General features: G+C 39.5%; 1 long non-coding RNA gene across 2 annotated transcripts; it reads right to left on the bottom strand.

Annotated features, from left to right (window-relative positions):
* Nucleotides 1-7,941: 7,941 nt before the first annotated feature.
* Nucleotides 7,942-22,870, bottom strand: LOC116751418. Of its 2 annotated transcripts, none has more exons than XR_004349246.1 (4): nucleotides 21,636-22,870; nucleotides 21,299-21,345; nucleotides 13,301-18,521; nucleotides 7,942-12,459 (listed from the first exon to the last, which is right to left on the bottom strand). It is a non-coding gene; the product is annotated as an uncharacterized LOC116751418 (long non-coding RNA). The 2 variants fall into 2 exon arrangements; XR_004349247.1 differs by having other exon boundaries at nucleotides 22,564-22,870.
* Between the last annotated feature and the right edge of the window lie 859 nt (nucleotides 22,871-23,729).

The following is a 23,729-nucleotide window of genomic DNA, read 5'->3' as shown; positions in this document are numbered from 1 at the left end:
CATAATATTCAAATAACTGATCCATTTAATACTATGGAATACTATGACATGTCAGGTTCTTGACCTATTCCTGACAATTGACCTTGCCCTCAACCTTACCTCAAGCACACACTTCAGTGTTTATACCCTAGATTTTGTCATTACTGAGATCCATAATCTCAATTTCCAGCATATCAATATCTAATGTCTAACTTCTATCTTTCCAGCTCACTCTTTCTTTCATACTCACTCCAAAACTCCCTTAGCTCTATTGGGACATCCAATCCATTGGTCCTACCACCTACCCTTCTCAAGTCCCTCCTTCACTGCTTACCAAATATAGATCCAAGATCCATCATTTTAATCACTCCCTGCGTACATCCTCACCTAGTTGGCTTCCTTCATACTTATCTGACAAAGTTTAACACTGCTAAAATCTGGACTTCCCTGGTGGGCCAGTGGTTAAGACTCTGCGCTTCCACTGCAGGGGGCACAGGTTCAACCCCTGGTCAGGGAAGTTCCACACACCACGTGGTGTGGCAAAAAAAAACTGCTAAAACCTAACTCAATACCTACTGCACATCTGCAACTGAGCAGCTGAATGTGGCTAGAGAAAAACACAGAACTATGCTGACTAACCTTTCAAATATGACCTCAAATCTCAAAAATACTGCCCAGCAACCTCCTACATTCCTCTGACTTTCGCAGTCCACAAACACCTCTTTTCATATCTCTCTTCTCTCCCCAAATTTCCATACTAGCTCCATCCTTACTGTTAGCTGAAATTCTTGCCTCTTATTTTCCTAATAAAATAGAATCATTTAGGAAATAATTTCCATACCCTTCCTATACCAAGTTTACCAGCCTATCTCCATCTGTACCCATACCCTCTCCCTTCCCTCCTGTCACACGGATGAACTGTTCCTAATCCTATCTAAAGCTAACCCCTTCTCTTTTTTTAATTAATTAATTAACTTTCAGCTGCGTTGGAGCTTCACTGCTGTGCCCGGGCTTTCTATAGTTGCGGTGAGCAGGGGCTACTCTTCATCGTTGCAGTGCGCGGGCTTCTCATTGCAGTAGCTTCTCTTGTTGTGGAGCACGGGCTCTAGGAGTGTGGGCTTCAGTAGTTGTGGTACGTGGGCTGCAGTAGTTGTGGCTTGTGGGCTCTAGAGTACAGGCTCAGTAGTTGTGGTACACGGGCTTAGTTGCTCTGTGGCATGTGGGATCTTCCTGGACCAGGGTTTGAACCTGTGTCCCCTGCACTGGCAGGCGGATTCTTAACCACTGCACCACCAGGGAAGCCCCTAAACCCTTCTTTAATTATCTTAATTCCATTTCCTTACCCCTACTCAAAGACTCTGCTTCTACAATTATTCTCTCTTCTGATTGCAACACCAGTTTTCTCTTTACTATACAAATATGCTGTAATATGTCCATCTTAAAAATACCCTCTTTGACCCCACAATCTCCCTCCAGTAGCTGGTCCATTTTTCTATTCTTATTTATAGAAAAACTCCTAAAATGAGATGCCTGTGATAGCTGTCTTCAGGTTCTCAATCCCTCTAATCAGATGTTAACTCAGCATTCCACCAAGCTCACTCATGTCGCCAAGCCCAATCGTCAATGCTTGGTCCGCATCTCCTAACTCTCAGCAGCATCAAGCACAGTTAATCATGTCCTCATGAAACACTTTCTTTTCTTGGCTTCCAGGACAACACACTTTAAGACTTTACCTCCTGCTTCACAGGCTGCTCCTTTTCCATCTACTTCACAGAATCCTCCTTCCCTGCTAAAGAGAATGTGGTGGGGTGACCATATCTCAGGTCTAGACCTTCTTACCTAAGACTACACCTACTCCCCAGGTGCTTAATCTAGTCCGACAGCTTTATATTCTGTCTATATGATGATGACGCCCAAATCACCATCCCTGATCACTCACACTCTAAATGTGCGTATCCAGTCACCTACAGGACACTTCTCAGTATCGCCAAAACCCAACTCGGGAATCCTACTCTACAGCCTCTAAAATATCTCCTTCTCCAGTCTCCCAGTAAATGAGAGACTATCCCATTACTACTCCATTTATCCAGCCAAAAACCTAAGGTGACTCTTTGATTTTTCCCTTTCTCAGACTCTCCATATTCAATCCATCGGCAAGGCTGGTTCACAGTACTATCTCAATACATCCGTATGGAATGAATGGATGGACGGATAAACGAGCAAATGTGAGCAACTGTATTGTACCAGGAGTAGAAATTATGAAAAACTACTCTTTACAGTCCAAAGATACAAGCAACTGCATGCATTCTTAACATGCCTTTTTAAGAACATATGAGGAAATGAAACCTGTTATAAAGATGCTGAGATTTATAGCAAGTCGTCACTTCTCAAATTTGGTCACTTCCCCTTAAATTACTGGTATGATCTGCCCAGTGCTACTATTTTGGGAGATCTAATTTCCCTTCTGTTGACTAATTTAAATAAGTTCTGACATGCTGCATTTTCACATCCTTGCTCTCCAAATATAACAAATCCCCGAACTTCTATAATCTATTGATTTCCAGACACTGACTTTGTAACTGCTCAGGTGAAAACCTGGAGAACAAAACTAATTAGATGAAAGGAGCAATAGCTTTGGTGCACCAGAGCAGAAAGACAATGAGCCCTATCAAATTATCTCTGGGAACAATCTCTAAGAGTGGAATAAATATGGTATTCAACTTCATATTTTAATGCAATATTTTTGATTTGCTTTTCAACGCAATTCAATTAAAAATGTAAACAATATTTTTAGGAATGAGAAACATTAATTCCCTTTTCTTCTATTAGTGCCTCTAAAAATGTCTTGGGTCATTGCTTTTTCCATAAAGCAGCAAAAATATTGAGCCAGGGTTGATTCAAGTAGCCATTAGCAGCTTAGTTCGCTGACTGTCATCCACACTCCTTTTAAGTTCTTTTGAATTCAGAAAGGAACTACCAGATGATAAGTGTACAAACCATACACTTTAACAAAATTTTATCTAAAGCCCAGGTTGTAAACTTATTTCTCACACTGACAAAGTCAGTCACAAGACAGTTCCTCTTGACCTGGCCTCCCACAGAGGTACCCAGAGGTCACAAGGGTACAGCCTAGCCACCACCCCTGGAAAATCATTGCATAACACATACACTCTTGACAGGAAGTCTATGGTATTATTTTGAAAATATTCTCACCCAGGTAATGAACCTAGTCATTTACTTCTTTTTTTCCATCCCCAGTATGACAAAGCTAATGTAAATGGAAAGATAAAGAAATTATGCTGGAAAAGAGTGAAGAAGCAAATGATTTGAAGAGGAGCAGAAACTTTCAATACGAGAAGATGGAAACTGTTGACCATCTCTGTGTGCATTGAAGGCATGACTCAAAGTGTTGCAGGAAGCATGCTTTTCAACCTTCAGAAACAAATTCCTGAGAATAAAGAGATACTGAAGAAAGCTATTAAGTAAAGCTGTGGTGACTTTTTTTTGCTACAGTGGGACTTACTGGCTTAAAACTTGGGTTCTTGCAGTCATTTATGAAAAAAATAAACAAAAAAGTCTATGCTTCCTACATAAATCATGAAAAACTACCAGTTAAAGTCAAGGCCCTGTGCTCTATGACTAATAACGTGACCTTGAATAAGTCACTTACTTCTCTACCTTCAGTTTTCTCCCTAGGAAAATGAACAACAAGAGCACCTATCCTGTGGGGCTGATTTGAAGGTTGATAATAATAATAGCCAACAGTTGCCAAGTGCTACTATATACCAGGCACTATTAAAGTACTTTGGTCATATAAATTCACTTAATCCCTACAGCAACTGTATGAGGTAGATAAATACTATTATTATCCTTATTTTGTAGAAAAGGATACTGAGGCACAGAAATATGCTCCAAGGACCAGAAGCATCAGCATCGTTTGGGAGCTTGTTAGAAATGCCAAATTTCAAGCCCCACCTCAGGTTACTGACTCAAAACCTACCTTTCAGTAAGATTGACAGATGATTCCTATGCACGTTCAAGTTTCAAAAGCACCTAACTAAAACCACCTGGCTAGAAGTGGTGGAGGGGAGAGCCTGAACTTTACAGACTTCACTCCCTAACCACTACACTACATGCCTCTTTGCATTAGAGAATGCTTGTACAGTGCCTAGCGAACACTAAGTAATAAATATTTGTTATCATTACAATATTTCAAAGGTGTTTTGTAAAAGAATAGATATCTGCATATGTATATGTATATGTATATACATATATATGAGTTTGGCATTAAAGGGCTGAAATTATTATCACCTAACACAGCACTGACAGGAATCTGACACAGAATTCTAGAATTCAACATTGAAATGGAACATAAAGAGCTAAGAATTCAAATCTCTTGTTTTATTTCTATGGAAATTGATACTGAGAGATGGAGTAATTTGACCCAGGTCAACCAGTAAATTAAGGGCACAGCAAAGATCTGAGCCTGAGCTTCATAGGTCTGCAATTATGCAGTCATTACCAGCTTCCCTTTATTCCCTGCTACTGCACAGGTCAAAAAAAAAGACAATTGAATAAGTAAGCAATCAGTAGATGCAAGTGGTTTCACATTACTGTTTAAAGTGTTCTGCCAACCACAGAGGCAAATTCTAATGTCTATGAATATGAAATATCTTCAAAATGTGTTTCTTCAGAAACCAATTGTTTACCGGCTCCACAGCAGATTTAGTAGATTTTCTGTTGGGTGTTCTCCTGGCATTTGGCCAAAGCATTGATGCAAAATTGGTGTTGCGTAATACTGTAAATTTGGGGCAATAATGTAGCTAACTTTCCCTAACAAGCACTCTTTCTATCCAGCATTAATCCTTATCTATCCATCTTCATAGGAAATTTTCTTCAAGAATGACAATGTTTTGATCTTTTCTAAATGGCATCATATTCTCCCCCACAAACACAGGAGTCCCACCTCATAAATACTAGTCGTCCAATTAGTCCAGCTGAATTTTATTTTCTGCTTGCCATCTCCACACTAATATTCCTTTTGCCTCTGTAAAAACAGACACCTACGCTTAACTGTGCATTTCTCCTTATATCTCTACATTCTTCCAAGATTCTCAATCATCCAAAATATATTCAGATTATTCTTTGAGCAAGTTATTTTACTCTTTCTTCAAACTGCTCAAAATTCATTTCTTTCAAAAAGGCTTATCTTTACTAACATGAATTGTTGAGGAGACTAGGATTTCTTGAATATTGGGCATTTTATTAATCTTTACTATGTAATCAACAGTAAAGACATAGCATGCATAATCCCTGGCTTCACCTCCTATACAATATTATCTATACAGATACCAGCTGTCCTTAGTCTTATTAGTGAGCTTTAATTTGGATGCTTTGTGTGCATGTTCACTGTTCCTTGACGCCCCTCCCACCTTGTGTTCACTGCTCTCTGCGGTGATTCAGGATTTGCTGCAGACATCTGGTGAGAAATTGTTTGGCCTTCCTATTGAAAGTGGGTGAATTATTTAGATCCACCCTTCCTAGATCGTATTTTTCCTTCAAGTGAATTTCCTTAAGGGTTTAAAGAAGTAGAAAGCTTAATGTATGCTCAACTGTATTAAAAATTAACAGAAAAAACAGGAAACTATTCAGCAAAATATTAATACTTTGGTGATCTAAGGATGTTTGAATTATAGATGATATTATCTATTTATTTTTGCCTTTCTGTATGTTTTGAGATTAATAAAATAGAAGATAAACAATAATTTTAAGAAGGTCAAAGTTGTTAGAAACAGAAGTTTGGGTTCATATTGGCCTCTAGATAGTAATTCCTAACACACTGGACAAACACACCAAAATTCAAACAATTTTTTAAAAAAATAATAAAAATGATTTAAAAAAGAAAACAGTCAACCTGGTAACTTAAGAGTAATAGGTGATCACAAAACAGAGAAAATTAGATTAAGATAAACCTACACAAAATTCTACTCACATCACATTCCAACTTGACATCATAGAACACAAATCACCAATAACAAGAATGTAGGAAGACCTTCATTATTTCTCCCCATATGTTCCCAGACTCAAAGATCCAAGGAGTTACAACTAAGGAACAAGGCAGATGTTACTTTCTACCTTCTCTATTCTACTCTGTGAAAAAAGGAGTAACTATGCCCTTTTACCCTCCCCACCACCTTCTACTCAGCTGCAAAAAAGAAAAACAAGAACAATAAACTCATTTAATTCAAAAGACAAGAATTATATAAGTTAAATTTTCTCACCACAAAGTAGTTTATAATATTTTTTTTTAATTTAAGTACGATTCGGAAATTAGAAGAGGAAAATTACTCTTAAATACCCTTTGGATAGAAAAAAGAAACCAAAACTACAACTACAGACCATTTGGAAAATAACAAAAATAAGAACACTACATATAAAAACTTGGACAATACTGCTGTATAGTCAAAGTTACTTCAAAGATTTTATAATTAATTTCTAAAAAATAAAATAAATGGGCAAAGTACTTAAGTTAGAAAGAGTAAAACAGAACAAACTTCAAGAAAACCAGCAGAAATGAGGAATAAAATACAAATCAGGGCTTCCCTGGTGGCGCAGTGGTTGAGAGTCCGCCTGCCAATGCAGGGGACACGGGTTCGTGCCCCGGTCCGGGAGGATCCCACATGCCGTGGAACGGCTGGGCCCGTGAGCCGTGGCTGCTGAGCCTGCGTGTCCGGAGCCTGTGCTCCGCAACGGGAGAGGCCACAACAGTGAGAGGCCCGCGTACCACAAAAAAAAAACAAAAAACTAAGAAATAGTGAAATAGAGGTAAATTGGAATTCATAAACAAATTCGAAAGCTCTCTTAAAAGAACAATAAAATAAACCAACTAGGACAAATACAGTTTAAAAACAGAGATCAGAGGAAAAAAACACAGATACATTTTATGAAATTAGAAAAAAGGGCAAGCTACAAAAAGTGACAAAACTGTTTTCATTTGGATAAAGTAAAAGATTGATAACCATGGAATAAATTGGGAAAAGTCGTCAAAGACATTCCTTCAAAAAATAATGCATGGCTTACACAGTTAATGGGAAAATGTTTCTCTTCTTTGAAGTAACAGATAATTTCTTTGATAAGCTGTTAATAAGTGTAGAAAAAAATGAAACACATTGTAATTAATTTTACAATCTAAAATAATCCTTATGGACAAATCTGACAAAGCAGATAAAAGAAACTACAAACACATCTGAAGATTAGTATAAAATTTATAAATAAAATATTAGCAAATACAAATCTTTAATGTAATGTAAACATTAAAAAAAAGACACCATGGTCATGGCCAGTTAGGAAACATTCCAAGAACGATAGAATGGTTCTTTAATACAGAAAAGAAAAATCTTTAATGTAACTGATCACATCAATAACCAAGGGAATTAAAGCAACCATCTCAATAGATGCTGAACTAGCATTTGGAAAAAATTAAACATTCATTCTTGATAATTTTAAACTATATTAATAAAATAGAAAAAAAGTTCTTGATTCAACAACCAATGGTCAATGTCATACCTACTGTCAAAACACAAGAGGAATTTCCATTGATAAGTGTGCCTGAAGGCACCATTATTTATCACTGTTTTAAAAGTCTGACCAAAACTAATAAAATAAATTATACATTTAAAAGAAACAGAGACAGAATCATCATTATTATTTGCATGTAGTGTGATTCTTTACCTGTAAAACCCAAGAGAATCAATTTTAAAATTTTTGATGTGCAAATTATCTACTGATAAAGATCCACAGGTTAAAACATGTTTTTAGCTACTGGCTGCCCAGAAGAGTTCTCTAAAATTGTACATTCTACTTCCTAAGGTTAAGGTTTTCTATACCAGAGCAGTAAACGGAACATATGACCTAGTACTTTTCTCTACTCATGTAATGAACTGGCACTTGGTGAGATTGTAGCTCTAATCTTTTTTTTTTTTTTTTTTAATTTTCTTCACTTTCATACTCAATGAAGGAATTCAGGATCCATTGTCAAAAGTTCTCCAGAGTCTTCTGAGAAAATCCCATCTTAAATGGCATCATATATTCAGCAGTCACCATGTATTTACTTATTTATACCCCCAACAGAATACATTCTCAGTCCTAGAGCAAGGTGATATACACTAAAGATACACATATGAAGTTGTTCTCACCCGTCTTGTTATACTGCAGCAGAAAAAGACATGCATGAAAATTCAAGGGGTACAAAAACATGTTTTGTGAGACCATAAAAAAGGCAATTTTTACTCTTAGGTCCCTTTGAAATACACTTTCAAGGATCTTTGCACATAACTATAGGTCCACTGCTATGGACTAAGAATAATTTTGAAAATGACTGAGTTAATATTCCGTAAAATGTTATGGAAAAACCCGAACAAACTTTTTGGCCAAACCAATATATCAGCTACTCCAGGAAAAACAAGTGATGCCTTAGTGTTCAAAGTTATCACCATGTTAGAGTACATGGACAGCTACTTGCTAAAAAAAACAAACAAAAACTGCCTGTCTGTTAGACAATCCCTTAAAAGACACTTTGGCCCTGATTTGATCTGCTATTTTGTTGTTAACCGTCAAGTGGATTGAAGCTCCTGACCGATCAGCAAGCATACTGCAGTGGCATAACACTAACACGGAACTCCTTGGGTTCCAACAGCATTACCCACCAGCCCATTTAACCTTCACTGTAAATCCTGAAACACAGTCGAGCTGCTGAGGCCACCTTGAGCACCCTGAGCCACCATGTTAGATCTGTGGCAGGATGCCGGAGCAGCAGCCACCTGGCAGGTAGGGGAGGGGCAACTACACCAAGGGCAAGTCAAAGAACTGCTTTCAAACTCTACGGAGAACCAATGAACAAAAACAGAGCTATGAACTGAGACCCAGTAACCAATCAACAGGATTCAGAGATCAAGAATTCAGCTCACCTTATGTAAACATAGCCTCTGGCCTGAGCACAGGTCTAGGAGAAGGGTCACAACTTCGGTGAGTTTTGCAAACAGTGGCTTCAGGTACAAATTACAAATTAAAATTACAGTACAGCCTTCACGTTTGTTCAGTGAGGAAGTAAAAATGTTTGATTTGACATTTCAGCCTCAAATACAGAAATGGTAATCAATGAAATATTTATTGAGCATCTAATACTCTATATTATGATCTATGTTAGGAGCTACAGAGAAACCCAAAAGAAGTATAGAAAGTGGTCCCTGACTTCAAGGAAATTACAACTTAGTTGACAACTCGTACACTTATGTAGTGCCTTAAAGTTATTCTTCAAAATTCTTAATACAATTATAAATAGTTATTAGGCTATTTTTTTAATATCTATTGCCCTATGATGCTCTAAGCTCCATGAGCTCAAGGATAATTACCACCTGATCCACGACTTTATTTCCAATGCCAAGTACATAGCATTTGCACAATAAATATATCTTGAATAGATGAATAAATGGATATATGATTGACACGTTAGAGACTTTTAAAATGAGTGTTATCTGAATTGTGCCTAGCATAAATAAGCACAAAGAATGAAGAGAGCTCCAAGGACTTTAAGTGAAAAAAAGGTAATTATTATCTTTAACATCATCTATAAAGGTTAAGACAAAACCAAATACACCCACATATAGGAGCTTAAAATGTCTACTTGATTTGTTAATTAAAAGATAACACTGCAGCTTCAGAGCCCCACCAGTCAGGCCCTGCTACCCTCCAGCTGTCTCCTCTGGGCTGCTATGCTTTCTTTATGCTGATTTGCTGAAAGTGGGAATACAGTCCCATTCTTGATTCCCCTACAATATAGAAAACCAGGATGTAAAGTATAATAAATCTTTAGTGAATCTGGAGACAGCATGAGTATGACCCAGAGAAACCTTCACTGTTAGTAGGGGTGGCCACTCACAGTCACTTTGAAAGCCTGCTGAGGCCTGCAGCATCCTTTGTGGTGATGCCTGTGAGTTTGTAGGTGCCTGCGCAGGCTGCCTTGTCCAGATGCTTTGATATTATATGTCCAGATGCTACCGGGCCTGAAATCTACTGAGAAAGAGGTCATCGAAACACTGCCACCAAGCTTAGGCTTTACATTGCCCAAAACCTGCACATCTTCTCCTGAATCATAATCCGATCATTGACCTGCAATGGTAGCAGGAATCCTCTAGCCACATGCTTAAAAGGTCAGTTTTCTTTTCCGGTTTTTTTTTTTTTTCTTTCATTCAGTAAATACGTTTTCATCATCCCTTTTTCTGATATTGCTGGTAGGATACAATCAATACTTCTCACATTTGTTTGATTTGCCCGTTCTTCTTTCAGAATCATTCCTATACTGCATTCAGACATGAACTTTCTCATTTTCTCACTTTTTAAAAAAATTAGCTCTACCTTGATTGCTACTTTTATTTCCAGTGTAAATGCACATCCCTGCTTATGCACACACTCTATTATTCTCATGGCTTTTGTTCTATTGGATCATGATGGAATTCATAATGTTCATAAAACGTGGCAAATAACTAGGGGTCTTTGAATGGGGATGCAAGTACCCCTGAGTCATACAAAAATGTTCCAAGGCTAAGCAAGCACGGATAACTTTAAAGCAATGATTTTCCCGATCCTCAGCTTCGTTCTGAGAATACAACCAAAGTAGAGAGATCTTTCTGGAACTTCCCTTTCACAATTATATACGTGAAAATCCATATTCACTTTTCACTTGGGCACCAAGATTTCTGACAGCTATCCTCCGTCAATCGCTTCTGTGTTTGCTTATTTATTCTTATTACATATCTGGTAGATTTAGATTAATGAGAATAAGCTATCATTAATATACCTTTTGTATACCTAGTATTTTTCACTTTTTGGCTGCTGTTTTATTCCATTGAACCCCGTCTCATTCCCATAATCAGTAATATTCAGATGCAGATGATAAACTAAGGTATTTTATCATGAACCTTTTTCGGGGGTTCCAGTTTAAGATGACGTCGGTAACAGGTTCCCGAACTCACCTCCTTCCACAAACACACCGAACCTACAGCTACGTATGGAACAACTGCCTCTACAAAAAAACCTAAACACTGTCTAAGCAACTCCTACCTGCCTGACAAACAAGAGAAGGTCCACATCAAACCCGGTAGGAGAGGCTGAGACACAATCTCACCATAAACCCCACCCCCTCCTAGCACAGCGCCCCACCGTCAGAAGGGAACACAAAATGCGAGCTTCTCCCCGAGGAGACAAGGGCCTGAACCCCACATGGAACATCTTCAACCTTTAAGACCTGCACCTGAGAGACAAGCCCCTGAAATACCTAGCTTAGAAAACGCACACGACTCCAGCCCGGACTCACCCGCCCCACGGTTCCCGCCGACGACCGGGCTGCTCCGGGACTGTGAGTGGGACACGCTCAGCTTGTCTGGGAGCTTCGCCCAAGGGGCAAGCGTCTGAGTTGACACTCATTTGGCGGCCTGCTGGGGAGCGTTCCAGAAACAGAGACAGGAGGGCGGCGCCATGTTCGCGCTCTTCCTCTCCGCGCTCTAAGCGCCCGCGTCTCCGGAAATGCCCTATCACGCGCATGTGCCTGGTGCCGTGGTTTTTGAAACTGCCTCCCAGGAGACTCATCTAGATCGCCTGGCACTGGTGGCCAGAGGGGCTTACCCTTGCAGTCCCATAGACCTGTATATGAATGCGTGAGCCTTTCTCATATCAAGTTTACTTCTATGTTTATAGATATAATTATATAACTATAAAAATTTGCAAAGCATGTTGCTTTGTGTCATACGACAGTAATAAAGTTAGATCTATTAGAGGCTTATAGAAAACATGTTAATTTCAGATTTCAATTCATATACTTAATTTTTTCAGAGTGTATGTAATCAATATAAGACATCCAAGCATAAAAAAATTCCATTAGATTAAAAATTTGTGGAGGGAGTTGAATGGAAGGGAAAATTCAAGAAGAAAAGGAACGGTATATATAAATTTTCTGATTATTAAAATAATCTTGTTCCCATATTTAAATGAGGTATTGTGGCTATTGAATTGCTATTGTTTCAAGATTCCACTGGAAATTTTTTTTAATTATTTGACAGTTTGTTGTAGGGCTAATACTTATAATTGGCTAGAAATTACATTATTTTCAACAACTTAAACTTAGAGTAAACTATTTTGGCTGTTAACCTAATGTGGAAGAAATAAAAAGATTTTTCAGTATTATTTTAACTGATGTGCAAACAAAAAGTTCAAGGTCCCTTATGGTAGTCCATGGAAGACTAATGTGTATGTACTCCACCATGCATGTTGGTACAAACTTAGCTGACGTGCTTTTGCTCTGAAGCTTTGGTTCATCCTTAAGTTCCTCAGTTGGGGCGCTTCTCTGGCTGACATTAGATTTCTCAGAAATCTAGTCCAGGTAGCTCTGCACCAAGCCCAGGCTGATTCCTTTGCACGTTCATTCACCTAAGGAGTGGAGAAAATGTCAGACCTTCAGATCCCTCCTGACAAGTTTCCAACTTTAAGATCTCCTAAAAACAATACTCATCAAAAATTGCACACACAGAGCCAGATGAGTCTAATTCGCTATTTCTCTAGCTCTATAATGATATGGTTTTACTAATGTTATACTCAGTTTACATTACTAAGCACAATACCTAACATATTAGTTTTCAACTTATGAATTTGGATTTAAGTGGGTTTACATTTTTTTCCTAAAAACGGTGAGTGGCTACTAAGATACTACAGTATCTTAGTACTAAGGGGACAGCTTACACACCATTTCAGATCTCCTCAGCTTCACTGTCTCTCAGTCCAGCCACAGCCCTGACAACCAGTACCGCATGGGTTCTGACCTACTTTTGCAGGTGCAGCCTGATGGTGCTTTTCATCAGTCCTGTGCCAGGCACACCTTTCCTTCCACCCTGGGATGTCTCTGTTGACACCACAGAGTGAGACACCAGAGGAACCTGTTCCCTGCCAAGCCATATACAACCCAAAAGTGCAGGTGATTTGTCCCAGGAGGTGAACCTTTGACGAATGGGGAGTGGGAGCCTATGGATAACTGTTTCTCCTTTTCTTCCCCAGGAAAGATGATCCTAAGTTGCATTTCACAGGGTGGATCACTTACGAATAAGACGGCATTAAGGACCCCATTATTTATAGTAAATGGCATGCAGTAGCATCACGATTAGTAGGTATTGTTGTTTTTAACTGTGGTTTATTCAGATAAGATATAGTTGGATGTGAGGTATTGGGTCATGCGGCAGCTATAGCACTTGAATGGCACAGAGACAATGATACTTACAGGATTGTAGAGCAGGTTGACTTTTGTTAACTTTCCCATGGTAGTAGCCAACTTGATAATACTTCCTTGTATTGGTTCTCCTTGAAAAAATTAAATGATAAGCTTGGGGTATTAAACTGTTGACATACGTAAGCTGTGAAAGCCAGAGAGCCAACTAGAAGCTGTGAAGGAGCCTTGTCTCTTGCAGCTGCAGGACAAATTGTGTTGAATATCAGGCACAGAATCCAACAGTAACACTAGCAAGACTGCAAAGGAAACTGAATGTATAGACTTAAGAGTCACCCATGCCAAACCATATCTCTCTTATAAGAAAAAGGGGGAATTCTGAGACCTGGGATGGGAATATTTCCTGAATGAGCCTGAGAATCTTCAATTCTCATATTCCCCTAAACTTTCCATGAAGGCAAAAGAAGAGGAGAGCAGCCTGGACACTCTGAAAGGCCTTCACTTGATGCAGGTGCCTTACAAGTTGACACCTCCTCAAGACATGTCCTCCCCAAGAGCCAACCCCATGTCCTTCACTACCCCCAGGCCAGTAGCCGGGTCAAATCTTAGCACAGCTGATGTAGGCATAGAGAGGTCATACTCTGGGAGGAAATACCTTACACTTGAAGGAAACACAGAACCTGGCTAATCTGTACCATAGGAACTGAGAGAACATATGTAGGAGTGGATCCTGAGGGTGTTGGTCCAAGGGAAGAAATATAAAACCAAACAAAGGAGAATTTATGGAAAAGGGGAACCAGTCCCAATACATTGCTGGGATGCTTTCTTGAAGTTTAAACATGATGGGTCCATAATAAATGAGGTAGACATGCCAGAACGTCCTTAGCATAGTAGTAAGAAAGAGGCCAGAGGATCAGGGAGGTTGGAATATTCAAGTGGATTTATTAGGTAAGAACCCAATCCATGTTTACGTTTCCTGGGAGGGCCCAGAGGATACCTTCACTAGAGCAACAGAATGCATGGATGGGGCATGAGGGGCATCTTTAAGAAATTCAGTGAGGGATATCCTCTGAAGCACAGTATTTATAGTAGAAGATGGTACCATACAGCTCTGCTCTCTAGTGCCAAAAGGTATGATTCCAGAACAGCAGCAATGGGGTGTTACTTTTAATTGTTGAAAGCAAGGTGGATGTCGTTACCAAGTCATAAGATCAGAAGTGCATAGCAGCGATGTTTTAATTTACTGACAGAATGATAGGAATAAATAATACATTCAGGATCAGATCTAGAAGGCACCAGTAAATTATATGAAAAGGCAGCCCAGACTGCCGCATTACATACCTTTGTTGTATTAACACAAATCCCTCAGCTTATTTATAAGGTCTCATGGGGAAGGGAGAGCTGGTCCCTTCCAGCCACCTGACCGAGGAAGAGTAACAGTCCTGGTGCACAGATGAGTCAGTGCAATGCTGATGCAGGCAAAAATGGACTTCTGTTGTGTCACAGTCCCACTCAGCATTGGTCCTCAAGGGCGGTGATGAAAGGAAATCTTTCCAGTAGGCACAACAGCAAGCAATTCAAATAGATTGTTGTTGCGTGTGTGGAAGGAGAAGTAGTCCAAAGTACAGATACACATGGATTCCCATGCAGGTGAATGGCTTAGATGGTTGTTCGAGGTCTGAAAGGAATTATACTGAAAGATTGGGGCCAAAAAAAAACTGGTGAAGAGGTATTTGGATGACCCCTGGGGGATAGCCAAGACACGCGTATTTTTTTGTTTTGTGATAATACCCACCACTGCCCATTGCCTTCACTGTCACCAGAGTAAGCTATCTCAATGGTAAATCTGACCTTGTCACTCCCCTGCTCATAATTTTCAACTGCTATTTTAAATAATGAAAGTAAATTTCAAAAAGAAAAATCATGTTCAATATGACATTAATTTTGTTCAAAATACCACATATGTATAAATAAAAGGTTAGAAAATATATATGAAAATATTTTAAATGATTATGCAGAATAGAATTTTTCTTTGTATTTTTATATATTTTCTAAATTTTCTTCAGTTTATGCATTACTTTAGCAAGTAGAAAAGAAACAATAAATGCTAATAAGTAATACCAACAGAAGTTAAAACCAAGCCAAAATCATCCCTCTCAAAAACAAAAATTTTGTACCACAGATTGTCCCTTTAAAATTTTTGTCAAGGGCTTCCATATTTTAAGAATCAAATTGTATGTTTCCTACCTGAGTCTGGCCTAGAACAGTGAATATTTTCATGTGTGGTAGATATTTATAGGTGGAATATTAAATTGTATTATTTTCAGGAGGGTTGAGCCAAACCAAAAGTTGGCTCTCTCAGTAACAGCTTTGAAAAAAATTATGTTAAAAGAAAAAGGGTTCAGGGCTTCCCTGGTGGCGCAGTGGGTCCGCCTGCCGATGCAGGGGACGCGGGTTCGTGCCCCGGTCCGGGAAGATCCCGCATGCCGCGGAGCGGCTGGGCCCGTGAGCCATGGCCGCTGAGCCTGCGCGTCCGGAGCCTATGCTCCGCAACGGGAGAGGCCACAACGGTGAGAGGCCCGCGTACCGCAAAAAAAAAAGAAAAAGAAAAAGAGTTCAAAAATAATTCTGTCTATCTGAAATAATGCTATAAAGGACTATGATTTCAGAGAAGGGAAAAAATATCTGGAAGGGGAAGGTAAACATGAGAATACTACCAGCCAGATTGCTTAATACAGACCCATGTGGCAGGCAAATTAAGAGAGTAAATCCTGAGTTCTCATCACAAGGGAAAAAAAAATTCTATTTATTTATTTTGTATTTATAGGAGAAGATGGATGTTCGTTCACTAAAATTACTGTGTAATCATTTCATGATGTATGTAAGTCAAGTCATTATGCTATACACCTTAAAATTATATCTCAATAAAACTGGAAGAAAAAATATAAATAAATAAATAGAATGACACTAAGTTTCCTTATCCTGGTACACAAAGCCCTCCTGGATCCAACCCTTGCTCGTCTTTCTAATCTCAGTGTCTTCCACTTCCTGGCAGTTCTTGCCTAACTGCTTACCATCTCTCAACTCCTATATTGGCCTTGCAGTCCTCCTAGCTAGAATGACCTCTTCCCCATTTTACATTGCCCCTCACCCTGCCCATCTACCTGAATAAATGATACTCACCCATTACACTTCAGATTTTGCTGTCCCACTGCAGGAAGCCTCATCTAGCTTCTTCTTCCCAAATTGTACCCTATACTACCCTAGGCTTATCTCCCTGTTGAACTTAACTACTTGATATTTCAAGTATCAGTTCGTCCACCTGTTTGCTAAAGGCAGGAGTCATGTCATCCGTATCCCTCTATCCCAAGTGCATGGTTCGTTACCTGAGTCACAATATGCAATTAATAAATTGTGGAGTGAATATATTAAAGGAGAAAAGAAGGTATGACACTTTACTCAATAAATGCGTTCCTAAAAATTTGAACAGCTCTGGAAAAAACCAAGTTCCACATATTTGAATTTCTGTGTTAGGGTAGACAGATCGCCCCTGTAATCATGTCTGACTTCCCACCCTCGTGTTACTCAAACATCTGCTACCGAGTGATTAAACTGCTCTGACGCAAGCATCGTCCCGGCCTGAGTCCTGACACTCAAAGGCGCCCTGGCTACCCACAGCTTTCCAAGTCACTGTCCAGCTGTCCTCACTGATGGCCCACGGTATCACAAGTCCCAACCTACTGGGTTCTAGTTTTCCATGTTGCTAGTATTCAGTTTTAGTTACTGCCTACTTTTTCATATCTCTGCATGTTCTTCTAGCTCCTCTAAAGTCTGTGTCTTCCATCATTTATCTTCTGGAAACTTAAGTCTCTGATCCCTGCTGGCTGCCTTCCAACTGTACCTGGGTTAACTGTGTAACCTTTGAATCTCTATGAGTCACCTGCCCCAGATCTTGGGCTTGGTTTGGGCCAGAGGTACGTGTACGCTCTCTGTTTTTCCTGCCTGCCGGATTGGCATCCAGTTCGGGACCTTCCTTCAGATTCATTTCGTGGTGTATTGCCTGGATTTACAATCCTGACCTTCTCTGGCCATTCTCACCCTCCCTCTCAGTAACCAGATGCAACATCCCCAAATTATTAAGCTTTTGTGTAAATCCATACTTCATTATACTGAGCTGGCTTAAAGTGAATTACAGTTGTGATACAGGGCAGAGCAACGTTTAGGAGTGAATTCAGAGGTAATGACTCTCTCTGAGCAGATACAACAATTCAGAACTTTGTATGAGATGATTTAGAGGAGGTGTTGCCAAATAAGCCTGGTGAAAGGCACTTCTTAGAGAACACTGAGCGTGAGCAAGCTTTCTACATCAAGAACCTGACAGTGCGGGTGGGGAAAGCCAGCAGACAAGCTCCTATGACCTCATCAGCGAGTGTGCATTAACGTGACAGCCACTTGCTAGTTTACCAGCCTCCCTCTAGCTACCTGCCTTAAATTATTTCATTACCAATACTGACTTAGCTTATCCGAACGCCCTAATGTGGAAACCATTTTTGTCTCCCCCAAAATCTATGGAATAACATTGATAGGAAAAGGAAGTTGAAACTTCGTCCCAGATAAGACTTGAGCGTTTTGTATGCACTTATGTAACTAATGTTTCCATCATATTTGCGATCAATTTGTTGGTGTTTCCCTGACTTATCTGCATCCTTCCTTCAAGTAATAAAAATGACTTCCCAGTTTAACAAGTCTTCCTTATTGTGCAGGATGATATTAGGTACGTTGTGGCTGGCTGTCCTCTGCTTTTCTGGATACCTTGGAATTTGGCTATCTGCCCCAAGGTCTCCTTCCTTGCTTCTCTCTTTTTTTTAATTCCCTGCAGAACTAAGCTTGGGGTTAATATAGATGTCCATACTATTTTCTCATCCGTCATTTCTAAACCACAACAGGACAATGGTCATCTTTAGATCTTTGGCTATCTTTTTAAAGAAACATCTTTCCCTTCATTTCCTTGTTATTCTTTAGTTGTTTTAAAGTCTGCCTAGTCACTGAACTGTTTGATCTGCAGCTTTTCATGGAAGAGAATTGTGTTATGCCGAGTCAAGTGCAGCGTGCTGCATTCTCTATGCTGAAAATGTGCTATTGATTTTTTTTAATGATATTTGGTCTGGGGGGTATATATTACTGTTGAATTATTACGTCTTTTTGAATCGAACACTTCACAAATGGATTCGAGATGGTCCTTTATGGATTAAAATACTTCTGAACAGTACATTATCTGTAACAACAAAATAAATCACCAGTATGTGAATAAAATATTGATTATATCTTCCTCTCCCCATTAATTTGGACTTTACATCTAGTATTTCATTTTTTATGTAATGAGATGGCATTATATCCACATTGATTACAGCCTAGAAACATTTTCAATTAAAATTTCAACAGAATAAGTATTCTTTGTTTCAGGTAGAGCTGAAAACAAAAATTAAAATGGCATTTTCAAAATAATTTGTTTGATGTCAATAGCTTATCAGTGACTTTTTTCATGAACTCAGAACAATCTCATTAGAAAATTATCTATCTCATGAGCTGCCACAAATAGCTGAGAAAATAGATTTTAGGCTGGCTCTAGGCATTACCTCTTGATTCAACCAAAAACAAGAATTTGAAAATGTCCATAACACATATCTCAGCTGATGGAAAAAGGTGCTTGTTTAACTCATGTTCTCCCACTTAGACCATACAAATGGATTCCTTTTCCTATTGTGATTGCAGCCAGGGGTAGTGGAAACAACATCACAGCTATCCTCAACCTAATCATCACCATCACCACCTATGGGTATAACAAGATTGAAACCAGGGATTTTCAAAGGGTTAGAAGAGGGTAGAAATGTCAAATATAGTTCCAAAATGAACAGGAAAGACCTGGAAGTGTATCAAGGATGAGGTTAGTTATCAGGCATCTAATATAAAGATATTAAGAACAAAGTGAGGGAAGCACAGCTGACACAAGATCCCATTTCATGATTTTTGAACCACTGCTTTTTCACGGCTATTATTGACAATAGCAGGATATAAAGTGCTGCTGTGGAAATACATCTACATTTTAGGAGAACAAAAGAAAATACACTAATGGTTAAAAAAATGTTACCAGGGGGACTTCCCTGGTGGCACAGTGGTTAAGAACCTGCCTGCCAATGCAGGGGATACCGGTTCGAGCCCTGGTCCGGGAAGATCCCACATGCCGCGGAGCAACCAAGCCCGTGCGCCACAACTACTGAGCCTGTGCTCTAGAGCCCGCGAGCCACAACTACTGAGCTCACGTGCCACAACTACTGAAGCCCGCGCGCCTAGAGCCTGTGCTCTGCAACAAGAGAAGCCACCGCAAGGAAAAGACCATGCACCGCAACAAAGAGTAGGCCCCGCTCGCCACAACTAGAGAAAGCCCGCGCACAGCAACAAAGACCCAATGCAGCCAAAAATAAATAAATAAATTTATTTTAAAATATATAACCAGGGAAGAAAAATGAGAGAGACAGTCATGAAGAAGGGTTGTACTTGGGGTTAAACGTCTATCAGATCCTATAAAGTGCTAGACAAGCTAGGTTAAGTTATATACTCTTCAAAACAAGCTTTTGTGGTGCTGACACTATACATCCTGTATTACAGAGGAGGAATTGGGCTCAGCAAGTTTAAGCAATATGCCCGAGATCACTCGGCTGAGAGAAATGAGGCAGAATTGAATACCATGCTCAGTTAATGCGAAGATCGTTTGTTCTAGTACAGATGTCAGTGGTTCTCAAACTTCACCTCATGTTCCAATCACCTAGGGATCTCTGAAAACGTATCTCTACCTGGGCACTGCTCAGGGTCCATTGAATATGAATCTCTAAAGGAGCTAAACATCAGCACTTTTCAAAAGCTCCCCATGTAATTATACATGTGTAGCTAAGATTGAAAACACTGTGCTAGTAGAAGGCCACCTAAAGGCTGAGAATTAATAGGCAGTGAAAAGGCCACCTGTCCAGGAACAAAGTAACCAATATTTATAAAGACCTTATTGACAGACTTCCTGTAAGTGGCCAAAACAAATATTTTTGGCCAGAAGCATATCAGCAGATGATTCCTTTCAGCATGTTTACAGCTAATTTGTAGCCCAGAAAGGAAGTTGGAAAACAATGATAAGTGGATATAACTTCCTGATAAAAACTTAGAATTGCATACATATTTCCTGTAGGAAATTCTAAGTTAATTGAAGTCATAAGAATCCACTTGAAAGGCCACTGCAAGAAAATAAACAGAGCTTAAACCTTGTCCTTTCCCTTTTCAATAAGTTCCCTTTACTTTTCAGAATAATTCATTATCTAAAGCTTTACGAAATGTGGGGGATGAGATCAAGAGAGAGGTCAAGATGGAAGCCTAGAGAAAACATAGAGAGATTACTTAGAGATTGGGAACGGAAGACATCACTTCGAGAGAGAGGATAGCAATGAAGAAGAAAGGTACCTAGGACTGAACCTCAAGGACCTCCAGACACTCATGAAGGAGTGGCAGGAGGTAGAAGAAACACGGGAGAATGCAGGGGCCGGAAGCTAACAGAGGTGAAGGTTCCCGGAAGTGAGGAGTGTGCATCTGATCGATCACTGCTGAGAAATCAGGGAGGCTTAAGACAGAGGGGTGTCCACTGCATTTGGCAAATACAGATGTCACCAGTGACCAGTGTTATTTTTTGTTGTCCACTTTATTCCAGGTGTACAGTTAGACCTCATTTGTGCTCTGCCAAGAAATTAAAACTCCTCTTGTGTCTGACAGCCAAACAAGTTGGAAATACTGCCTGAGATCAATTTTACATCCTGCAATTTTAAAGTTCTTTTAGCAACAGCTAAACCTTAGTTCTTCAGTGGGAGGGAAACAAGAGTTAGAAAAGCTGAGATAGAAAAGAAAACAATACATATTTAACCTCAAATTTTTTTTCTTCACGTTTTACTGAGATATAATTGATACGCAGCACTGTGTAAATTTAAAGTGTAAAACAAAATGATTTTACTTACGTACATCATGTAATGATGATCACCGTAAGTTTAGAGGATATCCGTCATCTCCTGTAGGTACAAAATTAAAGAAACAGAAAAAAAAACGGTTTTTTCTTGTGATGAGAACTCAGGATTTACTCTCTTAACAACTTTCATATATAACACACAGCAGTGCGAATTATATTTATCATGTTGTAAATTACAGCCCTAGTACTTATTTATCTTGTTACTGGAAGTTGCACCTTTTGAATGCCTTCCTCCAATTCCTCCTCCCTCCACACCCCACCTCTGGCCACCACAAATCTGATCTCTTTTTCCGTGAGTTTGTTTGTTTTATTTAACCTTAAAATTCATCTTACCGACTTTGAAGACTACATCAGCACTGCACTTGCGTTACTTCTCTGGACTCATAAAAGTTTACAAGAAAGTAGGCTTTAAATTTTTTAATTTCTTTACATCAAATGTCTGTGAATGACAAGATACTCTTCAGAAAATTGTGGTTGGAGGTATATTTAGGAAAGTGTGGGTTTTAGATCTTTATTTACTAATCTCTTTAAAAGTAGAGAGAGTCATACTATATGATTTCCATTATATGACATTCTGGATAGCGAACAGTAAAAAGATCACTGGTCGCCAAGGCTTTCAGAGGGAGACGGGGAGGACTGAATAGGTGATGCAAATGGGATTTGTCAGGCAGTGAAACCATTCTGTATGATACTGTACTAGCAGATACGTGACTTTATGCATTTGTCAAAATCCATAGAACTTTATAGAACAAAGAGTAAACTTTAATTTATAAAAAAAATTTTAATCTTTTGTAAGGTCTGAGGATCTCTAGAAGGAATGAAACTATGATAAGAGAATATAACTGTATTACAAATACTGTATATGAAACAACTTCAGTGAAGGGGAGTCGAGGGGGGAAATGTGCTGACCCAAATAAATTTAGAAATGAGTGGAGACTACAGGACTAAAGGCAAAAGGAAGTGCTTATAAGCACAGTACTAAAATTAATAAAGTTATTTCCCATAGGATGATACTGCTATCCATGCGTACCATAACTGAACAGTAAATAAATGGATGGCAGATGGTGGGAGCCTGATTTCTCAATGTTGCTGTGGCAGGTTATAGAAGAACAAGGGGAAGAAGCTGGGATGACCCATTTAGTGACTGATTATAGTGGGAGATATCAATAAGACCTCAAGTTTAGCTTAATATAGATGTATATGGTTACATATAGAAATATTTATAGATGTTATAAACATATATACACATATATTTCCTTACTCCATCAGCAGAGAAGACCTAGAAGTGACAATACCCCAGGAATGAGAAGCACACTTAGCATCCAAATCTTGGTTTCTAATACCATCCACTCAGAAAAGAAACCAAGGCTCCTTGGAGAAATGGCTGGTTCTAGGACTGGGGTAAGAAATATATAAAATAAGTCTGGAGAATCTCATAGTGCCAGAAAGTACAGAAGTACTAAAAAACAAAACATTGATAGGGCTATGTCAAAAGGAAAACAGGGGCTTACCTGGTGGCGCAGTGGTTGAGAGTCCGCCTGCCGATGCAGGGGACACGGGTTTGTGCCCCGGTCCGGGAAGATCCCACATGCCGCAGAGCGGCTGGGCCCGTGAGCCATGGCCGCTGAGCCTGCGCATCGGAGCCTGTGCTCCGCAAGGGGAGAGGCCACAACAGTGAGAGGCCCGCGTATCGCAAAAAAAAAAAAAAAAAAAAAAAAAAAAGGAAAACAGGAGCCCAGGGAAAGAGCTCCCAATGGCCATATGCTGGAACAATTTGAGCAACAAAATAAACAAAATAGCGTCAGTTTAGAACACAAAGTGTAAAATAGATATCCGTGAGTTCATGCTGATTTAAATAAACAATTGAATTAAATAAATAAGTGGAGGAGCCTGCTCTCTCTCCCTGCCAGCACCTCTCACACTTCAGACACGAGCCCAGGTTGTCACCTGTGCTTCTGACTGGCTATAAATCAGAGGTTCCCAAGTCTCCCTCCTCGGGTTTGATTAAATTGCTAGAGTGGCTCACAGAACACAGAGAAATATTTTACTTACTAGATTACTGTTTTTTTATAAAAAGATACAGTTGAGAAACAGCCAGACAGAAGAGATGCACTGGGAGAGGTATGCAGAAAGGGCTCAGAGCTTCCAATCCCTCTCCAGGAGATTCACTCTCCCCAAACCGCCACGTGTTCACCAACCTGGAAACTCTCCAAACCCTGTCCTCTTAGGTTTTTATGGAGGCTTCATTACATATGCACAATTGATTAAATCGTTAGCTTTGATGATGGATTCAAACTTCAGGCTGTCTCCCCTTCCCAGAGGTTGGAGGGGTGGGGGATTGAGGGGGAGCTGAAAGTTCCAACCCTGACTGGTTCTCCTGGCAACCAGCTCCCATCCTTAGATGCTTTCCAAAAGTCATCTCATTAA

Source organism: Phocoena sinus, chromosome 3 (genome assembly GCF_008692025.1).
Source record: "Phocoena sinus isolate mPhoSin1 chromosome 3, mPhoSin1.pri, whole genome shotgun sequence".
Lineage (NCBI taxonomy): Eukaryota > Metazoa > Chordata > Mammalia > Artiodactyla > Phocoenidae > Phocoena > Phocoena sinus.
Note: the sequence above shows the minus strand (reverse complement) of the source record. Positions and strands in the feature narration are given on the sequence as shown.